Consider the following 20,193-nt stretch of genomic DNA (forward strand, 5'->3'; position numbering starts at 1 on the left):
AGTCCAGTGGTACTGATATATTACAAAGTTCACTGATTCAGCAGTATAAGTCCAGTGGTACTGATATATTACAAAGTTCACTGATTCAGCAGTATAAGTCCAGTGGTACTGATATATTACAAAGTTCACTGATTCAGCAGTATAAGTCCAGTGGTACTGATATATTGCAAAGTTCACTGATTCAGCAGTATAAGTCCAGTGGTACTGATATACAAAGTTCACTGATTCAGCAGTATAAGTCCAGTGGTACTCTCCTGTGCCGCATATAATTTTTAAAGGCTTTGCCGAGTGTGTGTGGCTTAGGGGTACGCTCTCTTGTGCTACATATAATGGAAAACCAAAATTTGGAGGATAAAGTAGGGAAAGCTCAAGACCCACTTCCTCCTAATGCTGAAGCTGCTGCCACTAGTCATGACATAGACGATGAAATGCCATCAACGTCGTCTGGCAAGCCCGATGCCCAATCTCCTAGTACAGGGCATGTAAAATCCAAAAAGCCCAAGTTCTCAAAAAGTAGCAAAAAGAGAAACTTAAAATCATCTGAGGAGAAACGTAAAGTTGGCAATATGCCATTTACGACACGTTGTGGCAAGGAACGGCTTAGGCCCTGGCCCCTTGTTCATGACTAGTGGTCCAGCTTCACCCAAGGATCTAAGCCCTCCTCCTCCCCCCCTACAAAAAATTTAAGAGAGTTATGCTCTCAGCAACAACAACAAAACAGCAAAGAACTCTGCCTTCTAATCAGATGACATCACAAATCCCCAAGGCGAGTCCAAGGGTGTTGTTGGTTGTGAAGCCTGACCTTCCCATCACTGTACGGGAAGAGGTGACTCCATCCAGCATTTGCAGCATGCCCTCTGCATATGCTGGAAGGATCACATACAGTCCAGTTACAGATTTCGCTAATGAAGGTGTGAATGTTGTACACCGGGAGGAGGATATTGATGTAGCTGGCGCTGAGGAGGATGTTGATGATTATGATGCAGACAGATACCAAACTGCCTTTGTCCATTTCTTTGTATATTTGAATTTCTAGTTCTACAGTCTATGCAGGCTGCTTTTTTTATATTCAACTACAAGTGTAGGGCGGGGGGGGGGCATAGATAGCCACCAAAGTAACGTGGTCCATTTAATTTCACTTTCTAGCTCCACAGTCTGTGCAGCCTGCTTTTTTTATCTTCAAAGTATTTACAAGCCTTGCAATCTAAATTAACTAGAGGTAGTGACGTGCTAGAACTCCACCCTCTATATGCTGTAGAGGATGGAGGAGCATCAAAAGGCCATTCAAGCCTACACAGCCACCTACGACATAGGAAAAGGAGTGGGGATGCGCCTGAGTCAAGCGCACTGGAGAATGATTTCCGTGTTGTGCAAGGTTCTGCAGCCATTTGAACTTGCCACACGAGAAGTCAGTTCCGACACTGCCAGCTTGAGTCAGGTGATTCCTCTGATCAGGCTTTTGTAGAAGCAGCTGGAGAAAGTGAGGGAGGAGCTGGTACACCATTGCGATTCCACCAAGCATGTAGCTCTTGTGGATGAAGCCCTTCGTACGCTTTGCCAGGATCCGAGGGTGGTCAGTCTTTTAAAGTCAGAGGAATACATTCTGCCCACCGTTCTCGATCCTCGGTTTAAAGCGTATGTTGTGTCTCTGTTTCCGGTGGACACAAGTCTACAGCGGTGCAAAGACCTGCTAGTCAGGAGATTGTCCTCTGAAGAGGACCGTGACATGCCACCAGCTCCACCTTCATTTTCATCACTGTTTGTGCAGTTCCAAAAAAGAGGAACTGCCATTTCTATTGCTACCTTCTTTCTTTCTATATTTAAAAAAAAAAAAAATAACTGCCATTTATAGTACTACCTTCTTTCTTTCTCTATTTAAAAAAAAATAAAATAACTGCCATTTCTAGTACTACCTTCTTTCTTTCTCTATTTAAAAGAAACTAAATAACTGCCATTTCTAGTACTACCTTCTTTCTTTCTCTATTTAAAAGAAACTAAATAACTGTCATTTCTAGTACTACCTTCTTTCTTTCTATATTTAAAACAAAAAAAAAACCTGTCATTTCTATTACTACGTTAATTGTTTGTGCAGTCACAAAAAAGAGGAACTGCACCCTTAACTGCTATGTTGGTTTTAGACGTTCATCCGGTGTCCGCCATCTGTTCCCTGGAATTCAGACCAGTTAAATTTTTTTTTATTATATTGTGGCCCCGGTATCAAATTGGGTACCGGGGCCACTCCACTACGCAGTCCAGATACTTGTTTGGTGGAATTCAGACCAGTTGAGTTTTTTTTTTATTATATTGTGGGGACCATTCCACTATGCAGTCCAGATACTTGTTTGGTGGAATTCAGACCAGTTGAGGTTTTTTTATTATATTGTGGGGACCACTCCACTACGCAGTCCAGATACTTGTTTGGTGGAATTGAGACCAGTTGAGGTTTTTTTTTATTATATTGTGGGGATCACTCCACTATGCACTCCAGATACTTGTTTGGTGGAATTGAGACCAGTTGAGGGTTTTTTTATTATATTGTGGCCCCGGTATCAAATTGGGTATCGGGGCCACTCCACTACGCAGTCCAGATACTTGTTTGGTGGAATTCAGACCAGTTGAGGTTTTTTTTTTATTATATTGTGGGGACCACTCCGTCCATTACGCAGTCCAGATACTTGTTTGGTGGAATTGAGACCAGTTGAGGGTTTTTTTTATTATATTGTGGGGACCACTCCACTACGCAGTCCAGATACTTGTTTGGTGGAATTGAGACCAGTTGAGTTTTTTTTTTATTATATTGTGGGGACCACTCCGTCCACTACGCAGTGCAGATACTTGTTTGGTGGAATTGAGACCAGTTGAGTTTTTTTTTTATTATATTGTGGGGACCACTCCGTCCACTACGCAGTGCAGATACTTGTTTGGTGGAATTCAGACCAGTTGAGGTTTTTTTTTCTTATATTGTGGGGACCACTCCGTCCACTACGCAGTCCAGATACTTGTTTGGTGGAATTCAGACCAGTTGAGGTTTTTTTTTATTATGTTGTGGGGACCACTCCATCCACTACGCAGTCCAGATACTTGTTTGGTGGAATTCAGACCAGTTGAGGGTTTTTTTTATTATATTGTGGGGACCACACCTCTACGCAGTCCAGATACTTGTTTGGTGGAATTCAGACCAGTTGAGTTTTTTTTTTATTATATTGTGGGAACCACTCCACTACGCAGTCCAGATACTTGTTTGGTGGAATTGAGACCAGTTGAGATTTTTTTTTATTATATTGTGGCCCCGGTATCAAATTGGGTATCGGGGCCACTCCACTACGCAGTCCAGATACTTGTTTGGTGGAATTCAGACCAGTTGAGTTTTTTTTTTTATTATATTGTGGGGACCACTCCGTCCACTACGCAGTCCAGATACTTGTTTGGTGGAATTGAGACCAGTTGAGGGTTTTTTTTATTATATTGTGGGGACCACACCTCTACGCAGTCCAGATACTTGTTTGGTGGAATTCAGACCAGTTGAGTTTTTTTTTTATTATATTGTGGGGACCACTCCACTACGCAGTCCAGATACTTGTTTGGTGGAATTGAGACCAGTTGAGTTTTTTTTTTATTATATTGTGGCCCCGGTATCAAATTGGGTATCGGGGCCACTCCACTACGCAGTCCAGATACTTGTTTGGTGGAATTCAGACCAGTTGAGGTTTTTTTTTATTATATTGTGGGGACCACTCCACTATGCAGTCCAGATACTTTTTTGGTGGAATTCAGACCAGTTGAGGGTGATATATTGTGGCCCCGGTACCAAATTGTGTACCGGGACCACTGCACTATGCAGTCCAGAAAGCTTCCTCGGTGAAACGTTTTGGACTAAAAACAATATTGTGAGGTGTGAGGTGTTCAGAATAGACTGGGAATTAGTGGAAATGATTGCTAATGCATGTTATTGAGGTTAATAATAGCGTAGGAGGGAAAATAAACCCAAAAAACTTGATTTTAACACTTTTTATGTTTTTTTCAAAATAAATCCGAATCCAAAACCTTAAATCCGAACCAAAACCTTTCGTCAGGTGTTTTGCGAAACAAATCCGAACCCAAAACCTCAAGCAAATCCGAATCCAAAACACAAAACACGAGACACCAAAAGTGGCCGGTGCACATCCCTACCAAGAACGCAGATGGATATTGGTTCCAAGGGAGAACATTACATAAAAGTTACAGTTGAAATATATGCCATTTCCCAATATTTACATTTAAAAAACCAACTTATTTGTTAGTTTGCCAAAGTAAATTTGATGTGATTTTAAGTTAAATGTAATTTATTCATGATTTGAATTCATTTAAAACTCCAGCAATTGACAGGGATTCCATTTGTCACCTGTTTCCCAAGGACCATCCCAACTTTTCCCTATAGAAAAATTTAATTCGGACTTAATTATAAGTCCTGCAGCACATGATAAAATGATTAGGGATGTGTGGCTTGGATGCCATTTAGGATGGTCACATCCCTTAGGATCTCCTCTTTCTGAGTCGCTTATTATTTCCTTTCCTCTCACCTATCTGCCCTGCTCTGAACGAGTGGTTTATTGCTTGGGCTCATTCATGGACCTGACAGACCCTGACAGGCTTCATGGAAATCTGTCCTCCCGGCCTAATAGTGTTTACGGTTTTCTCATTGTGGCTCCCCAGAGCCTTACCCATCTGACTTTCCTGGTGCCTTATGACGTGCTGTTCCTCTAGTGCCCAGTGGAGCTGGCCGGCGCTTCCCACGCATTATGCCAAAGTCCGGTCCTCTTCACGGCACTGACAAAGCCAGAGGCCTACTTCTGTTTTAGGAGCCTCGATCTCCAGTGACTGATGCTTCCAGTTCCCATTCAGCACGCAGCACCAGGCACCAACACGGAGGTGAGCCGCATAGATTGCAGACTGCCCTCCCTCCTTACTACCAACTCCTCTGTCCCACATAACCACAGGGACTTTTGAAAGTGCACACTTTTGTCACACTCCCCATCACTGCACTGGGAGTTCTGTGCAGACTACACATTCCACTGCCTTCCTTCAACACACTTATCAAGTGGAGCGAAGAGCGGGATTTCCCCCTCAGATCAGCAGCAACACCTCAACCTGTGTGCTCCTTACTTCTCTCTAGCTGGTGCAGTCAGCGAGAATTGGCTCCAATACTCACCACTTCCCCAACACCCCCACAGCACCACTTTACCTGTCCCTCATTTAATGAGATCCACTTGTGCATTGTTCCACATGTTGGGCCCTAACTGCTGCCTCAGGCAGGTGCTGCAATTGACCCTACACTTGGGCAAAAGTTTGCCTTTCAGCTTTGAGGACCTTCCTACATCCCGGTCCAGATAATCAAAGTTTTAACCCTCCATTTCTCATTTGAGAGGGTTATGCACTGACACATCGCTTTGAAAGTACCTTCCTCTTACATTTCCCCTGACACTAACATTGTAATTCTTTGCTCTCTATTGCATTCCAGAGCATCCAGGTCTGGCAAGCAAAAATAGCAACCTCAGCCCCAGATGTTAGCATGTTTTCCAGAAGTAGTAAGGCGGGCCCCCCACCCACCTCAGCTTATATGTCCCCAAGCTGGGATTCGGTTACTAACTCTCCACTGCCCTCTATGGCTGAAGTGATAAAACAAGTAAAGGCCACCATACAGTCGGAATCCTGGACCTTTAACTCACTCCTTGGAAAAAACAACTGATGATCTATGTGCTAACAGCAGGACTATTGCTGCATAGAGTGGTCATATTGTATAATTATTTAGAAGTATAAGCAAGCATCCAGAGAAACGCCTGACGCGCGTTTCGCTTTGCTTTATCAAGGACTAGTCCTTGATAAAGCAAAGTGAAGCATGCGTCGGGAGATAGTCCTACTGTTAGCACTTAAGAGTATAGGGACCAACAAGACTAAGCAGGTATATAAGGGAAACCTTAGCTTTGAAATGTTTGTGCAGTAAGAAATTTAGCCCTTTAAACATAAGCAGCAACAGAAGTTAAGGAGAAGGACTCTTTATAAGGAGAGCCATATACTCCATATAGGAGATTGGAAAAATCTATTCCTACAAGAGCGATATATAATGTTAATGTATCAGTACGTAGCACTCCTAACTCATAAGCTATCTTCAACAATAGAGTCTTAGCGAGTGATTCCTTAGACTCTTTATATATTTCAATAATCCCGATAATGAAAGCTGAATTATCGAGGGACACAGAATAGCTATTTATAATCAGGGTTGGAACCTAGAACAGATAAACTAATAAGGCAAGTTAACCTGCAGTGGTCATGAATCAATAAATAGAAGTCAAAGTGCATCCAGAGTTTTAGCTCACTAAATTCACTAATTCTCACACTATATTTCGCGCAATTTTAAGAGACTTTTTTATACTTATGTTAATAAAGGTTATAATTTAAATGTATGTTATGTCCCAATAACAATTGATTAACAGGATGGGAATCATTGTGCACCATGAATAACTCCTAGGAGTAAATGTATTAACCTCTGGATTGTTGAACTCCCGCGAGTTCGCCGTCTTCAGTGCTTAAATTTAAAGCGGCGCTGCTTTGTTCCCTTTACAAAGCAGCGCCGCTTTAAATTTAAGCACTGAAGACGGCGAACTCGCGGGAGTTCAACAATCCAGAGGTTAATACATTTACCCCCTAATCTCTTTCCTTTTCGAATTATACCAAATATGTTATTGGTAGCACCCCTCTGCGTGAGATAAGAATTTTCTTAGGATTTAAGCATTAGAGGGTCATTCCCCAATCTGTGCGATAGAAACCTTTTTCCCCTTTTAGTTTATGCAGGAGAAGCAGTCAGAATTTTACCTATGAAGCTGTTGGCTGCTGCCTTTCAATATCAGGGATACACTCCCAGTCAGAGGAGCAGAAGATGCCGCCCCAGCTCCCTCTTCCTAAGGTAAGAAGCAGTGGGAGTGGGCTTTCAAAGGGTGGGGGGTGGCCTCCCCATAAAGTTGGGATTGATGCCACCCAGGGCATCCGCAGGGCTTCTCCTGGTCCTTTTCATTAAAATATAATGAAATAATGGATATTTGTAAGAATATAAATATATAAATATGTTTTTAATATATATTATAAATGTAATTATGTTATTAGATGCAAAACACAAATGGGTACCTAACTCTTTGTCCATCAACTGTTCAAGTCTACATTACCATTTGAGCTAGATGGTATGTACACAATTATAATAGTTAGAAAATACACCAACCACAACATTGTTCTCTTATATCTGCATAGTGCAATCATGTTGCTGTACAGCTAGCATTCTAAAAATAAAGGTTAAAGCGAGTAGCGTAAGAATTTATTTTGCACATTGCTTGAAAATATTGCCAACCTGAAAATAGTTATTTGAGAATGAGTAATAACAACTTTTGGCACATTTTAGTCTCATTAGCTGTGAAGATGATCTTTTTAATTACATCTCACAATTATGTAGCACACATATGTAAGTGTTAGAGCCTAACATTAAGGGTCCTCATTTATTATGAGTCTAAGTTTACATATTATGGGCAAAATATAGACTTCTATTTATATTGTGCTGAATATATCCTATATAGATTTACATTGGTAAAGTCAGGTGCTGTCAACAGTTGTCTTCCATTTTTGTAGACCATACATTATATCACTGTGCAACAAGTACTTCAATGTTGCCTACAGTCCTCAGAAGGCTCAAAAACATTGGTGTTGGTAAAAATACAATAGAGTTCTATGGGAATGCTCATTAAGTACATAGTACAGTGTGCTGCAGGGATGCTTTGAGAAGCATTAATTAACATACTTCTAGAACTCTGTTTCAAATCATTGACAAAGCAAAAGGTTTTATCCATGCATTAACTAATGTTGTTTTTCAACATCCATGTGTATGAGCCCTTTAGAGACACGGGTGCCAACACATTTCCTTATCCGCTTTCCAGGCAACTTAACCTTTCACTTTAATTTCAGATGGTTTTGGAAATTTTAACTTACATAAGCTCTTGCTGCATTGCAAAATCACATTGGATTTTCTATCTACTCGAGTGGCTAATTTAAATGACAGCAGCTTTTCTTCTTTACACAAGCTACTGTAATTAGCTATATTTAGTATTTTTCACTGATCTGATATCTTGTTCACTGTGTGAAACAACCGTGCATTTTCCACTGTTGTATTTCTATGATACCCTCACTGGTATGCTGTTACATATGTTCTGAATATTGGTTTCCTTACATACAGATGGAACACTACTTACTTACACCAACAGTGCGATGGAGCACAAGTGTCTAAGTGGAAGTTCTGGGTCATGTCATTGCTATAAGTCTACCATCCAGGGTCTATATTTACTAAACTGCGGGTTTGAAAAGGTGGAGATATTGCCTATAGCAACCAATTAGATTATAGCTGTCACTTTGCATTGTATTAAATAATAACTAGAATCTGATTGGTTGCTATAGATAAAATATTCACTTTTTCAAACCTACAATTTAGTAAATATAACTCCAGGGGGTAAATGTATCAAGCTGAGAGTTTCCCAGCGGGTTTGAAAAACCAATCAAATTCTAGCAATCATTTATTTAGTACATTCTATAAAAAGATAGCTAGAATCTGATTGGCTGCTATAGGCAACATCTCCACTTTTCAAACCCGGTAAAACTCTCAGCTTGATACATTTACCCCCAGAACTTAATTTGTGTCAGAACGCTGTGGAACACTTATGGCCTTCAGCCCCAACTCTAATACCAGTATGAAGTAGGGCTGCCAGATCCTGCTTTTAGGGAGACAGGATGTATTATTTGATTGTGTAAATCTGTTCTGTTATTTTCCTATGGTACACTGTACCCAAGAGTGTTCATAGATAAAACTTATTACTAAGTTAGAAGGGCTACTTTCTACTTGAACTTACTCCCGTTGAGATGATGATTGCTAACGTTAGCCTGTCATTCTGTCATCACCATTTTCTTTCAACTTTCTGTCTCATACAGCCAGGGCCGGATTAACCATAGGGCTAACTGGGCTACAGCTCAGGGGCCTATGGCATCTAGGGGGCCCTTGAAAGTGCTCAGCAGCAGTATTGATCGGTCGGGGGCGGGAGCGCCCCCGGCGCGATCAGTGCTGCTCGGATCACAGGGGGGGGCCCTCGCGGGGGAATGGAGGCCCCCTTAGCCCAGGGGCCTCCATTACCTTAATCCGGCACTGCATACAGCCATCAGATAATTAACAGCCATTTTTAGTTAGCAGCAAGGGGTCATTTTATTTCCATATAATGATTGTATTCAAACTATACTACTCTCTAGGCCATTGCAAAGTACAATTTATATACAGTAAATTTAAATTCAATGTGTACAGAAAAGATATATAAAATATAATTAGCTGAAGCTATTCACCATTACATTTTTAACAAGGCTATTCCGTCTTTAGGTGCTGTTACATCAAACGTGGGCTCTTTCTCCCCTCCTTTTGCCATATATATCTCGGGCCTGATTCATTAAGGATCTTAACTTAAGAAACTTCTTATTTAAGTCTCCTGGACAAAACCATGTTACAATGCAAGGGGTGCAAATGAGCATTCTGTTTTGCACATAAGTTAAATACTGACTGTTTTTTCATGTAGCACACAAATACTTGATAGCTTATTTGTACACTAAAATTTAAAGTTGATATTTGTGTGCTACATGAAAAAACAGTCAGTATTTAACTTATGTGCAAAACAGAAAACTAATTTGCACCTCTTGCAATGTAACATGGTTTTGTCCAGGAGGCTTAAATAAGAAGTTTCTTAAGTTAAGATCCTTAATGAATCAGGCCCCTCATGTGTAACAGTAAGCATGGATTAAATAAAGAACACTGCATAAATGTAGCTGACTAACTAACAATGACAGCTACCACATTAGTGGTGGCCATACTGCTGCAGCCTCTAGACTTCCTGGGCTGTTATTCTCCAGTCCTAATGCTAAAAGATGTCACATGCCCTAAGGTTCCTGAGCTTTGAGCAAAATACATATTCTGGAGGTGATATCCTTTAGGGCTGGAAGAAGTGTGGTCTTGTGCCATATCTAGCAGCCCTCTGATACCTTTATTGTCCAGCCAGGAGCAAGTCTGCATTAACAATACAATTCCTATCAACTTTATGTTTGATTAAATAAAAATTTACATAAACGATAAGCTCATTGCACACGTTTAGGTTAATGGCGTAATGATTACATAGAATCCATGCACATAAATATGTTTTTGAGCAAATACAAGCAGTTTCTCTCTATGGCTTGAAACATCAGTATTTTAGTATCCAAAACAGTGTTTAAAACAAACATTTTTATTGATATAATATGTATTTCAAAGCTGTACACTTTAATGAAATATATAAAACAATGGTTTTAGTAGTTCCCCCCCCCAAAAAAAACTAAATATAATTTTATAATGTGTAGCTGGGATAGGGGAACAGGTGCCATCTCCCGAGGTAGATGGTAGTGTACAGCATCCAAAAAAATCAAAGGTTTCTATTGCATTTTCAAGTAATGTAAGCCTAAAGATCTAAGCTAGACATCAATCTGTAAGACAACTATTTTCCTGCGGTAATAATAGCATGCTACAGACACTAATGTGTGTGTGGTGTAAATTACAGGGCATGCAACAAAACATTCATTATCTGACGGGCAAGACAAGGTAAAGATGATGCCCAACAATACCCTTGCCTGCTGGCTAAACAGGTGTGCCTACCTGACAGACAGGGCATAGGGAGCCTCTGTCAACACTAAAGAGTTTAAAAGAAGCTGGCATCTGTAATGATTATGCCACATTGTAATGCTGGCTGGCAAATTTTCCAGATTTTTCGTCGATTTTGATTTCAATGAACAGGTTGTAGAAGAGCATGTTTCTGGCAAAAAAACAAGAACATGATTATGAAAAATTGTCCTTATCATCTTGTTTCCATTATTCTATTTAAGTGTCCCATCATTAATTATTTTAAAGTTCATGCATTTTTGTTCTAGGACTAATTTAATCTTTTCCGGCTGTACAGGAGGTGTTTTGTTTAGTTTATAAAAAACCCATTTATAAGTGTCGATCTTGTACACTTTTCTCTCAGCTGACTCAGACTAAAGATTCACATCTGTTTCAATTTTCATCCAAGCTCTGGTAACTGGGGACACCTAACTCATCTGAATTCAGCGAATCATGTTAAGAATGAAATTTCACACCACCTGCTTAACTTAGACCAGGTACCAATGAAACACCAATCTGCCTTTCTACTGCACACACTAGCATTGTAAACTGAAACAAGGAAGCGATCACACTCACACTATTCAAAGGAAGCCTTCTCATATTGAAAGAGTATCTTAATTAGTAATGGTAGTATAAAAACTATCAATAGTAAAAACGGGTTAGCAGCCCAGCTGGAGACTAAATTAGTTTTGTTCCTGCAATGGTACCTTCTCAGATACATAAACAGTCCACATCAGTCCTTATTCACATTCATGCATGGATTACTGCTGCCAATGGAGTTACATTTTAAGCTGATATCTTGGTTTGGTGAGCTAGATAAGTGACAAATATTGATCTTTACAATGATTCTTTCATAGAAGCCTGGGGTATATTTACTAAATATTCTAGTTATCATTTATTTAGTACATTCTACAAAATGACAGCTAGAATCTGATTGGTTGCTATAGGCAACATCTCTACTTTTTTAAACCCGCAGTTTAGTAAATATACCGCCTGGTGTTTAAATGAAAGATCATAATCTTAGTATTTGAGTATATGCTATACTTAAAAATGTGTATTGTGATATAATTTATTGCCTAAGGTTATTTATACAAAATAATCTGTCGACTACCCTAAGAAATATAGAATAAAGGCTACAGTTTCACTTTAGCTGGTCCTTGTCTTATTTCTTCATATCATTTGTAATCAATTAATTATTTTCCATGCAGATTTTGCTGGAGCTTAAGGTTCCCATAAACATGTTGTACTAACATGCAAATTAGATGCAGATTATGGTATACGTGGGCACATAATACCTTCTGGTTCCAACCAACATCTAATCGGATATGTTAAGATGTCATCTCTATCACACTGTGTGGTCATTTCTTGAGACTGCCAAAAAATTACACATTCGTAATGCATCAAAAACATTTTGTAAATATATATTGTATCTATGTATTTTTTTTATATTTTTGTTTGATGATTGAGCTTTAAAGTTTCTTAAAATATTTTCCACTTCCACCTTTGTGGTAGCACAGACTGCAGGTTTAAAGCATAGAGAAGAAGACATACCTCAGGCTGAGTTTTTTTTGACTTGTAGGATGACCAGGTGGGTCGAAATAGGACAGGTAATTCCAAAAAGTCATCATATCGACATCAATTCCTATTAAAAGCTAAGTGACGCTGGAAACACCATCATGCATTTCAAGGAAACACCATCATGCATTTCAAGCAGTGTAAGCAAATATTTTACATACAATTCTGCATTGGAGGGACCGACAGACACACATCCACTTACAGATTAGGTGTAATTGCATTTTTACCTTATTATTACCTGTTACAGGAAATAAACCGAAATTCTAAACCGTTTAAATAGATTGCCAACATTTTTCTTTCAGGAGAAGATTCTCACAATTATGCATATCATTTAGGCACCATCATTAACTATAATTTCTAATCTTAACCTTTAATCTCATTACCCAGACTGTTACCCAATCCTTAACAACAAGGCCGAAATCTTACCACCAAACCTTAACCACAATCCTTCACCCATCCCATACCTCCAATATGAAGTCTATAGCCTGATACCTAATACCAACCCCTAATATCAATACCTAATACTAGTTCATGGATCAAACTTAGTCCTGACTCCCAAATACCTTATTTATACAATTACCCCAGTACCCAATACCTTATAATGCAGTCCCCAACTTAATCACAGTCCCTAATGCCTAGCCCCAATCTTTAACTCAGTCACCAACCCTTAGCCAGGTCTGTAATGTCTGACCCCATATCATAAGCCCAATCTTTAACCCATAACCAATGGTCAAACTGGGCTGGCATACAGCAATTTGCCACTTCTACTAGTGCCTTCATTGTAATACTCTCAAATGTCATTAATTAATAATTCCATACATGACCACTGCCCATAACCATAACTCTAACCCTAGTTCTGAATGCCTGTTCCCTAAAAAATTGCAGCTAAAATGAACTAAGCCTAAACAAGTTGATATTAAAATAACTTTAAACTTAAATAAATTATTGCTAAAAAAAGACAAATTGAGCTATTACCAAAATAAAAGAGCCCTAATACCAATGTAAAAGAGGAATCCAAGATTTAATTTGTCAATAAATTCAACAAACTTAACAGAAAATTAGGTTTTTCTGTTCATTGTTTGTTTGAAAAGTTGAAACCCGCCACTGCTTGAACCTCTGTCCAGGTTGCAAAAAAATAGAAATTTATTGCAACCTGAACCACAAAGATTTACTTAATCAGATAAATGTTTAGCCAAAATATAATTTCTTCTGTTGGGTAGGTCAAATAGCCTGCTAAACCAATCTCTCTCATTTCTAGGCCATGTGCTAACTGTTTTATGATAATTAAAGTTATGTGTGACAGAATGGACCGCCTATGCCACCCTGTCTGTTGCTGCTGGAAACCGGCTGGGCTTTCTTTTCCACTGTTCCCTTTCGGTATCCCAAATACTCCCTCTCACCGCAGTTGAATGGGCTTACAAATGCTGCCACCACTGGACTCCTTTACCGGCATCCAGTACTGGGTTTCTACTGGGTAACTGACCCTGCAAGTGTACCCCGTTACTGGTGTATCTGGGCTGGTACTCCTGACCTCTTCTTATGAATCAGAGTTGCTGTGGATAGATCCCCCTGGCCTATCACACTGGCCAGAGCTGCTGAGTAGCGGCAGAGCGGTGGTACTGGATGCTGAGTCCAAACCTCAGAAACAGCCGGGAACAGATTAGATTTTGGGTCTAATCTGTAGGTCACAGGGATAGAGAAGTTTCCAAGCAGTTCTTTGAAGCATGTGATGTTTATTTGCTCACCCTGGTTGAAGGTACCAGGGAGCAGGTCAGACGGAACAAGAAGAACAATACAAGACTGCTTTTTATACAGATTTGAACACAGCTTGGCAGGGTAAGCCAGCCCAATGAGGTCTGAGCTATTTTTAGACTCAGGATACAATTTGCTTACCCAAACATGAATTTACAGTCAATGCAAGCTAACAATATTTATATCTATCTGTGAAAATCTAACAGCAACCTAAGTAAACCTTCCTGTGCCTTCAGGTGCTAGATCCTCACACATCAAAAGGTCTACTTAACATGAGATCGACATGGGTCCTTCCTTCAGATAGCTGTAGAATTCACATTCCTAAAGAAAGTCACAAGACCCCAAACAAGTCATTTCACCACATCACAATACACAAAAGACTTCCTCCACAAAGGCTTATTGTATCAGATATATACCTCAGAAATAATGCATTTCCTCTAGCAAGGTTAAAACTAACGAGTTTCTTCCCTGGTCTCAGAAATAAAGATTTCCCTTACCAAAATATACACAATATCAAAAATAAGTGCATTTGCAATTATATAAATAAGTGCTCTGCGCTATTTCCTTTAAATAAATTTATACCATAAGTTATTTAAAAGTGATTTAGTCACACTATCATCATCATCTATTTACATAGCTCCTGATTCTGCAGCGCTGTACAGAGAACTCATTCACATCAGTCCCTTCGCCATTGGAGCTTACAGTCTCAAACTTGTAACATACACACACAGACAGAGAGAGAGAGAGAGACACACACTAGGGTCAATTTTGAAAGCAGCCAATTGACCTACTAGTATGTTTTTAGAGTGTGGGAGGAAACCGGAGCGTCCAGAGGAAACCCACGCAAACATGGGGAGAACATACAAACTCCACACAGATAAGGCCATGGTCGGGAATTGAACTCATGACCCCAGTGCTGTGAGGCAGAAGTGCTAACCACTAAGCCACTGTGCTGTCCACATGCTGCTCTCTATTTCCCCTTAGCTCTATATACTATTTTTGATACTACTTTATGCCTCAATGTGATGTAATGAGTCGTTGCAATACACTTTATTGCAGATTGAAATTGCAAATTGTATACTGGGGCCTGCAAAACTATAGTTACATTGTTTGTAAGAAAGGTATTTTGTCAACAGTGCAAAGTTACAACATAATTGCTTTTGTTTTATTTATTTGTATTAGTTACTTCCTGGATTTATGCATCATTCTTAATTAATCTGTGCATCATTCCATTTTGACATTAACTGAAATGTAAATAAAACATTGGTGAATTAACTGAATTATCTGTGGCACTAAATTTTCATTCCAGCAAACTATTTACTGAAAGAACAAATCTGCTAATAAATAGCATATATTGGTCAAACAAATAGGTATTTAGAAAGCATTTATTTCTTTGCAAACATTGTCATTTCTGGACCCTTAGAACAATTTTCTTTTTGAATTATCTTCTAGTGATGATTTTTATGGATGAATTGTTTTCAGTAATTGCTTTCTGTAATAACAGGTTGTTCAGCTCAGTGCTCAGTATATATCACATAGGTGGCTGTATTCTCTTCTACTCTGTTTTTATTGTATAGGATCAGCAATCTTTGGTGAATTGATCTATGTGCAATTTTACAATATTTTTTTGCTACTATAAGGCAATCAATATTTGAAGGCATTTATAAAATGGAATGTTAATACTTAGAAGTGATTGATTTAGTCACTAGTATAGCCAGGCAAATTTTCAAGGAGTTAGTATACATCAGTTTAGGTTGATATTTCTCTTAACAAACCATTCTGCTTATTTAATAACAATTTCCAAAGAGCAATTATGTGCTGTAACCCAGGGTTTCCCAAACCCAGTCCTCAGGGCTCCCTAACAGTGCAGGTTTTCTGGATCACATGTGACATAATTAGGACCACCTGTGGATCTGTTACAATGTGTCAGTCAGTAATGAATACACCTGTGCTCCAGCAAGGAGATATGGAAAACCTGCACTGTTAGGGAGCCCTGAGCCCTGAGGACTGGGTTTGGGAAACCCTGCTGTAACCCATAGCGACTAATCAGTTTCATACCGCATATTAGCATAGTTATACAGTGCAAGTTTATATCACATGTTGCTATTGGTAATAACCAGGGCCTGGTTATCTTGAGGTAATATATACAGATTAAGTACTTCTTTTTTAGACATGTGGCATGATAAGCAATGATAGAAATGGACTTTTATGTGCCAGTAGGATAAACCATTCTTCTTCTATCACTTCTTCTAATGCCGGTCAAATGCACTACAGGTAGGTGCTTTGCTTGTAAAGTATGTGACCATAAGGTTAACAGACACTACTCCCTCAGCCCATCTGTAAGTAATGATCTGTGTCCTTGAGAGTGGCGGGTACAGTACAGTACAGATGATTTTCCTGCTAAATACATCACTGAATCTATTTGTTAAATTCTAAATGCAGGACAATCTGAGAGGTCAATTATCTAGAGGAAACACTAGGGGTAAATACTGATGTGTGTGTGTGTGTGTGTGCGTGTGTGTGCAGAGGGGTGGTGGTGCTATAATGGCGCAGTCGTGTGACCAACCCACAAAATAAAGGAATATAGTCATAGGCTAATGGTATAAATGTAACTACACAAAGGAGGCCTGATAAAGATGTAGGAATACATAGGAATAGACATTAGGAAAAGGGAAAGGAACATAGGAGACATGAGAGAGAGTTAGTTGTACACAGGAGGTTTGCTTTGTTTAAAATGTTTTGTATTATGCTATATAGCAGTGGTTCCCAAACTTTTGCAGTTCGCGGCACCCTTAGAGTCTCCATAATTTTTTCAAGGCACCCCTCCAAAATAATTACAGAGCAGTCCCGTTTTATAAGTAGTTGGGGCAAAAAACCGTAATAAGTATTTAGGTCAGGACAGAAATACTTATTTAGTTGTATGTAAAACTAATACACATAAAGCCAAGGGAAAATAATATTTTTATATATTTTTTTCAATTATATTTCTGTCAAAGAATAATTTACAGCTAACTCACACTGTGCCCTAATTCATCTCCACACACTTAGTGCCCCCTGCATGCACACACTCTGTGCCCTCCTTCATCTCCACACACTATGTGCCCTCTTTCATGTCTACACACTCAGTGCCCCCTGCATGCACACACTCTGTGCCCTCCTTCATCTACACACACATTCTGTGCCCCCTGCATCCACACACTCTGTGCCCCCTGCAGCCACACACTCTGTGGGCCCTGCATCCACACTCTGTGGCCCCTGCATCCACTCACTCTACCCCCTCTGCATCCTCGCTCTGCCCCCTCTGCACCTTCGTTCTGCCCCCTCTGCACCCTCGCTCTGCCCCCTCTGCATCCTTCCTCTGCCCCCTCTGCACCCTCGCTCAGCCTCCTCTGCATCCTCCCTCTGTCCCCTCTGCATCCTCGCTCTGCTCCCCCGCTCTGCCGCCTCTGCATCCTCTCTCTGCCCCTTCTGCATCCTCCCTCTGCCCCCTCTGCATCCTCGCTCTGCCCCTCCTTCATTCTTTTGCCCCTCCATTGCTGTTTCCTATCACCATTCCCCTCCATTTCTTTACTTACCATACTTGACCTTCTTTCTTCTATTTCTTCTGTCTTTTCTTCTGCCTTACCAATTCGGTGGTGCCTGGGACCCAGCATCCACTCTCCTGCCGCTTGTCACTGAATGTTGGGCGGGATGATGTCACGCCTGACATTCAGTGAGAAGCGAGGAGGGAGGAGGATGCTGGGTCCCGGGCGCCACGGGATGGGTAAGTTTTTTTTTTCTCCTCCTGGCCATGGCACCCCTGTGACTGCGCCATGGCACCCCTGGGAGACCTCGGCGCACACTTTGGGAGCCGAGGCTATATAGTGTTAAAAAGCATCTAAAATTAATTTCACACTATGAAGATTCTTCAAGCTTTAGGTGGCCTTGGTGGCTCCACTCCCATGGCCATTCACTTCAAATATATATACTATCACTTCTAAATTTCCACTTCATCATTGACAATAAGTTTTAATGTGTTGGTTCCTTTGCTTGTCTAAATGAAAATGTGATATGTGTGTGCATTTTCACCTGGCAAAATGACAAAAATGTGAGTGAATGAGCTGGTAGGCGGTGTACAAAGAACCCACCCACCTAGACATCACCCCAGCAGCAAAAGTCTGAGATATGGGAACTTAGGCAGCCTTGCAACCAGCTGGGACCAATGGTTGGAACACGCCATGTGCACATTCCATATTAGTGCAAGATCGGAGGGGAACTGAAGGAAGATGCTGCTGATGGGAGATCATAGCAGATAATCCCCAATCTGCAGACACAATTCACAATCCAACAGAATTGTGAAAAGCAATAGTTTCCCATCTATTACTTGTAGTAGAGTTCAAATAAAATTTGGAAGATAAATCTGAAATATAGCCATATATTTATAAATCTCACAAGATGCCTTTTCATACTGGATAAACATATATTTTACATTTAAAAGGCCATTCGTGTTTGAAAGAATTTTTCTTGGGTTAGAGGTGAGAGAGGTAAAGTGCTAACGTTGGCCAACATTTATAAGGCTGATGCCTGAATGTACTTATTACCTAATTTATAATGGGATAAATGTAGTATTCTGGATATAATCAGGATGTATGTGTTATTAAAATTAGGTAAAATTCTAAATCTGTGCAAACCTATTTGCATATGCTAGCTTTAGACAATGCCCAGCAATTACATTTCATAGTTTAGATAGTCTAAATAGATTTTGCAGAATACAATTTCATTAGATTGGTAATAAAAATACTCATTCTGTTTAATTTTAATCATAGAACTGCCATTTTAATGTTTTAATGAGCAGCCGTAGAGCCTCTCTTAATTAATCATCACTGTCACTTATTTTACAGTTGTTTACTACTAAGCTGCAATACTATTCCAAGGTCAAATCTTGATGAACATGTTTGCTCAATTCAAGGAGCAGGTATAAAATGTGATTACTTCATTTAGTGTAGCAAGCCCTTGAATTCCAATCTCGTAATCAAATCCTTATCAAATTAACAACTATTAATCTCATATTTGTTTGACTGATGAATGTATAATTAATTGCTACATATTTGTACTGTATGTTAGCTGAGTGTGATTTTGAATTATATATGCTGAGGTGAGCTGGATAGAGGGACATGTGCCTTCTGGGCCTGAACCTGTTTGAAACTCTTGGACCAGCCAGGTAGTAATGCTCTTGGCCTATGTGGTTGTGTCATTCACTATTACAGCATTCGTCCTACACGGGTCACATAGAGTCAATGTTGAATGACGCGGTCACATAGGCCGCAATCATAACTACATGGCTGGATGGTTTGTGTGGGGCAGGCTCCCTGCCACTAAGAGCTTCAACCCCACCACCCACTGCACTGGAGAAGAGATAAAACAGAAGAGTGACAGCAGAAGAGAGAGAAAGAAGTTAGCAAAGTAAGACTATGATCAGCATTTTTATATATTACATTTAATAAAAATATATTAAAAATATATAATTGTTGTTAGTTTTTGTATTAAAAACACCCAGTGGCGACACTACTGCCATTGTAGGTGCTGCAGCGTCAATGGGGACTGGAGATGAGAGGTGTCCCGCAGCTAACACACACCCTTCAACAGCAGTAGATCGCAACTGCCTGTGTTCGATTACAATCCCAGAGCAAGAGAGAGGAAAATAAAAATGGCTCCCAAGCATGCTCAGAAGAACAGAACAGTGGTTTCGGGAGGAAGGACTGCATCTGAGGCTGCCCTCACCCCAAATTGTAATGATGTTCTGCCCCTGAAAATAGATGTAGTGCTCTGCCCCTGAAATTACCCTTTCAGGTGGAGAATATTTAAAATATAGATAATTTATGTAAAAAATTTTTTTTTAACTTAAATGAAATTTATTTAAATTAATGAAGAATGTTATTGTTTGGTATGGACACCACTGTAGCTCGCCAACACTGTGTTGCTTTCTCCATTTAAACCACCGTTTTCAAACCTTCTGCTGCCTGACTGACGTGATGGTTTATTCACTGACTTGAAGCTGCCAGCGGTTCAAGTGGAAGAAGTGGCGCAGTGCTGGTGAGTTACAGTGTGGCCCTTATAATTAACTAGCACCTTTCCTAATTATAAAAATACAAAAT

This window comes from Mixophyes fleayi, chromosome 2 (genome assembly GCF_038048845.1).
Source record: "Mixophyes fleayi isolate aMixFle1 chromosome 2, aMixFle1.hap1, whole genome shotgun sequence".
NCBI lineage: Eukaryota > Metazoa > Chordata > Amphibia > Anura > Limnodynastidae > Mixophyes > Mixophyes fleayi.